This window comes from Eumetopias jubatus, unplaced genomic scaffold, assembly GCF_037043125.1.
Source record: "Eumetopias jubatus isolate StellerSeaLion01/CBP00866 unplaced genomic scaffold, mEumJub1_p1.0 scaffold_13, whole genome shotgun sequence".
NCBI classification, from domain to species: Eukaryota; Metazoa; Chordata; class Mammalia; order Carnivora; family Otariidae; genus Eumetopias; species Eumetopias jubatus.
Window position 1 is genome coordinate 94,044,656 of NW_028274819.1, and position 5,322 is coordinate 94,049,977.

Here is a 5,322-nt window from a genome sequence, read left to right on the forward strand (position 1 = left end):
AAAAGAAAAGAAATCATTGAATAAGCTACATAAATGTATCTTGTAAATGTTTTGTTAACCTGAATTTCAATATTTCTGAAGCAAAACTTGCTTTTACTTTAAACATTTTTGGATTCCTTGAGTGTATTGTGGGAGGGAATGGAGAAAATCTCTGGGCATTGCTAGGTCCTCTTCTTCTTTATGAGACTAATTATTGAATAAAGTGAACAGCTCAGCTGAAAGGAGAGGCAAAGTGGTTGCCTCAGAAAACTCTGTTTCTAATTAAGAAATAAAGAGGGAGGAGGGTTAAAGCATAGAATGCCACTCACTCCACAGTCTCTCCAGCGGACTGAAACAAGGAACACAAAGGAGCTTAACTTGGAAGCCTTAGAATAAATGCATGGGAGCCCTGGGGCTCTTTGAGTCTTCCCTGGAAAACCACTGGTTCAGTCTAAAAACTTGACCTGATAATATCACACTCATAATCACCCTATGAGCTGGTAGTGAAATGGAAACATCTAAACTAGGGCATTAGTCACAAAGCTTTCACTTTCCTTATATAGTTGGGAGCTAATCGTATTTGCCTAAGGACCTACAAGCAGAGAGGACAACCATGCGATGGAGAGGAAACCATCTTTGCTGATAAGTGCTAAGTTATTCCCCTTTTATACAGTTGAGGAGACAGAGAAAACATTTTATTTTGCCTCTGACGTTTAGTCCGTTCATATTGAAAGAGAGAAGATCCTATCATGCTCTCAATTAGTTATTTAAAATCCCTTTCTTCTGCTTATTGCCTTTCCTCATAAACTTGGTCTCATATATAGTTTAGAGGGACATAGGCTGGGAAAGGTAGACAAAATGCTTCAGGGCCAAAGACAATCTTTCTTCCTTGTAGCGGTAGAAGTTTCTCCACAGAAGAAAGGCAAAACAACAGTAACCCAGACTGTTATTTTGAAGCTGGGGGAGCAGACTTAGGTAAAACAAGAAAACAAAATAAACAAAACAATGAAGTATTGTGATAGAGTGAGCCATGCCTTCCAGCGTGTGCTGAAAAGTCACATGTGAGGATTTCAGAAGGATATTTCGCATGTGGGATCAGAAGAATTCCATTCCATCAACCCATCCATCCACTCTTACTAACTCTCAGGAACGTGGTTTGTCCTGTGCAAAATTATTTTCAGGGCTGTTTTAACTTCTTTATTCCTCAAAGTATAAATTAAAGGGTTCAGCATTGGTCCTACCAGATTCATCAGAATTTGAACCACAGTGCCCAGCATGGGGTTAGGCGTGGGCTGCAGGTAGACAGTGATGATGTGCCCGTAGGCACAAAGGATGGCAATGAGGTGGGCACTGCAAGCGGAGAAGGCCCGGCAGCGGCCCTCAGCTGAACGAATATGCAAGATGGAGATGGTGATTCGCGTGTAGGATAAGAGGTTAGGAGAAAGCAGAGGAGAGATACCAGGCCAACGTTGGTGAAACTCACCCTCTGGGCTAAGGATACATCAACACAGGCCAACGGCAAGAGTGCTGGAATATCACAGAAGAAGTGATCCACTTCATTAGGACCACAGTATGGCAAAGTGAAAGTGAGCAAAGTCAAGAATGGACTGGAATGGATACACCCTAACAGCCATGTGCCCACAGCCAGAGCCCCACAGATTCTAGGGCTCATGATGACTGTGTACCGCAGAGGGTAGCAGATAGCAGTGAAGCGGTCGTAGGCCATCACGGTATAGAAGCATTCACAAGAAGCATTCAATGCTGCCAAGGAAATGGAAGAAGAAGAGCTGGGAGACACAGTTCTCATAGGAAATGAGGGGGCTCAGTCCCATGAGGTACAGTAGCATTTTAAGACAGGTCACAGACGAGAAACGCATGTCAAACACAGACAAGTTCCCCGGGAAAAAATACATGGGTGTGTGAAGGCGAGTGGAAGAAAGAATAGCCACCAGGATGGACACATTTCCCAGCAGGGTGCAGGCATAGAAGGGCAAGAACAAGACAAAAAGCATAGTCTTCAGCCCCTTTGTGTGGGGAATCCCCAACAAGATGAATTCAGTCACCACTGAGCAGTTCTTCTTCCCCATGGGAGATGGTCCTAGGGGAGGAAAAGGAAGCACAGGACATGGAAGAATGCCCTGGCTTGATGGCAGTGAACATACTGGACAAATGAAATGTGTAATTGGAATGATAGCATTTTCGTTCAAAGTTAAGGAAAAATTGCTGAAGACCCATATCACAGGGCATTTTAACCGGAATATACTTGTCATAGAAAACTTAATGGTTACTGTGCCATATATTTTTGTTACACCAATTCTAAAGGCAAACATCCCTTATTAAAACAATACTTAAAAAAAAAAAGTATCTTAGAGCAAAGATTTTCAAAGGGAAGGACAGGGCCCACACAAATGTGTGCTCCTTCAGAGAGGAAGGATATCAGAAGCCTCAGAATCAACCAGGGCTTTTTCACATGTTGAGATATGAACTATAACTCAAGAATCACTATATTTGTGATTAAGGTAATTACAAACTTCTACCTAAGCCCAAAACAGCCATGATTCATGACAATCTTTCTTGAAAAGGTCAAAATCAGTAGTTGGTGTGATTATGCCAAAGTATTCTGTAACTTTTGGCTCTGTCCTTTGGAATAAATATGTATTTTATATTTATCCAGAGAATTAGGAACGGCAAAAGAAGAACCCCATTATACTAAGTCCTTTTGAAAGTTCTGGGGGCTTGGCACCATGGGGATTTAAGGATTGCTTTTATGGGTAACTAGGAAAGAAGTTAGCCCAGTGTAGCTAGAAAGAAGGCAGTCTATCTATCTGTCAGGCCAAGACCAATGCTAGTTGCTAGTACCACACCAATAGCCCAGTTAGCTCAGTTCCTTAATAAGAACTGGTCTGTTCCCAGAGTAGATAGAAAATAACTAAAACATGCAGTGGGATGATCCCTCCTAGAGAACTATCATCACAGCCCATCAGTTTGTTTCTCGGTGAAGATAATGGAAGCACAAAACCCCATGATTTCTGGCACTATTCTCAGAGGGTCTGGTCCCACCACTTGAATGAGCCACAGCAACTCACATACGTACACACACCACACATTATGTCCTTTAGCACTGAGCAGTCAGACAAAAGGCAGCAGGAGGAGATTCACTCTGTCTAGCACCCTGTTAAATTGATGCAATAATCCTATCTTGGGACAGATTTTGGTAGACTTGTCAAAATCATATTCCAAGGTGCCTACCCAATCACTCTTGGTGTTTCATGAATGGAAAACTAATGCAGTGATTGATGCTAACAGGGGGAAGCTGAAAAACTTGGGAGGTGAATGGAGATTGCTTGTATGAGCAAGACTCATACAGTTCATTGACCTTCATGCCTAAGGAAACTGGCCACAAGCATACAAGGAGCAGAAGTATCGGGACATGTCTAGGCATCAGCATGGATTACATCCAGATGCCTCTGCTGCAATGAAGAGTTCTCAGAAGGCCTATTTGAGGTGCTACAGAGTTCTCTCACCATCAGGGTGTGCATACCTTGTCCCTTATCATCCTTCACTGCCTGTCCTTCACCCCCATCCCTGATCAATAATTCATCTTGGGCCCTGATGGCACCCAGCCCACATCAAATTCCACTCTTAAACCATTATCCACATAGCCTTGAAGAAAGGTGTTCTCAAAATCAACTACCCTCTATGATAGGAGTCAGCAAACTATGACCTGTGGGGCATATCTCGTTTGCTGCCTGATTGTTTAAGTGAAGTTTTATTGGAACAAGCCTCATCCATTTGTTGGTATACTTTTCTATAGCACTTTTCATGCTACCATAGCAGAGTTCAGTATTTGTGATGGAGACCATATTGTCCTCGAGGCCTAAAATATATACTATCTGGACATTTAGATAAAAGGTTTGTTAATCCCTGGTCTATTAGATAGGGAATTTGTCACAGGTTTGTATCAGTTAGAATTGCTGTTCAGCTGTCTTCAAGGCAGAAAGACAACTGTCATGGATACATTTTTTTTTTTTTTAATGAATTTAATACACAAATGGGAGGAAAAAAAACTTTACCCACCAGGGGATTAGTGACCTTCTGAAACAATCTGCCCCCCAGCCAGTTTTTTCAGGGCTCCTTTGACATCTTTGTTTCTCAGAGTGTAGATTGTGGGGTTCAGCATGGGGGTGACTACATTGCCAAAGATTTGTACTGGGGTTACCAGCACCTCACTCTAAGATGGCTGGGTATAGATGAGGGCACAGGGCCTGAAAAACAGTGTGACCACTGAGAGGTGGGAGGCACAGGTGGACGCTGCCTTGCACCTCCCCTCAGCAGAGTGCATCTTTAGGATTGCAGTGACAATACCGACATAAGAAGCAAGGATGAGGAGAAAACATGTCATGGGCACAAGGCCGATATTGGTGAAGCTCACTGTCTCAATGATGAGGGCGTTACCACAAGCCAATGTGACTACAGGGAAGATGTCACAAAAGAAATAGTCTACTTTGTTAGACCCCCAGTATGGCAGTTGGAAGGTCAGTGTGGTGAGAATTGTGGCATGAAAAGAGCTAGTAAACCAGGTGCCGGCAGCCAGCAGGGCACACACCTGGCGGTTCATGATGATGATGTAACTCAGTGGGTGGCAGATGGCAGCAAATCGGTCATAGGCCATCACCGTGTAGAGCAGGCACTCGGTGCTACCCAGGAAGTGGTAAAAAAAAAAAAAAAAAGACCTGAGACATGCAACTACCCAAGGAGGTGACTCAGTTCCTCACCAGCAGGTTAGCCAACATCTTCGGGCTGCTCACAGAAGAGAAGCCAATGTCCAGCACAGAGAGGTTACAAAGAAAGAAATACATAGGAGTGTGGAGGTGGGGATCGGACATCACAGCTACAGGATAAGCAGATTTCCTAGTACGGTGCAGAGGTAGAAGACAGAGAACACAACAAAGAGCATGGTTTCTTGCCTCTCTGTGTATGGGACGCCCAGCAGAATGAACTCTGTAACCAAAGTGTAATTCCTCATCGCCATAGAAGTTAGACTTTATCCTGGAAAGGAGGAAAAATGACAATGAGTGAATGACCCAGGGAATGAAATTGCACTCTTTGCTACCAGTAGATTCATAAAAGGAAACATAATCATAGGCTCTATCAGTGAAAAGATAATATTTATTGTTACTTGGACTGAGGGGCAGCAAATGCCCCAGAAGGACGTGTGGTGTCTGGGGTGAGGACGCAATGCAGGTAACTTGACTGGTATATAGACAGGTATTATTTTATTATTATCAGATGGAGAAGAACAAATGGCAAAGAGTGTAGAAGTTTTGAGAGCTGAGAGAAGAC

At 43.3% G+C, this 5,322-nt stretch overlaps 2 pseudogenes; both read right to left on the reverse strand.

The window, feature by feature from the left end:
* Window positions 1-1,115: 1,115 nt before the first annotated feature.
* LOC114226080 (olfactory receptor 10D3-like) lies at window positions 1,116-2,066 on the reverse strand (annotated as a pseudogene).
* A 1,997-nt stretch (window positions 2,067-4,063) lies between these two features.
* On the reverse strand, window positions 4,064-5,011 carry LOC114225972 (olfactory receptor 10D3-like; annotated as a pseudogene).
* Window positions 5,012-5,322: the final 311 nt, after the last annotated feature.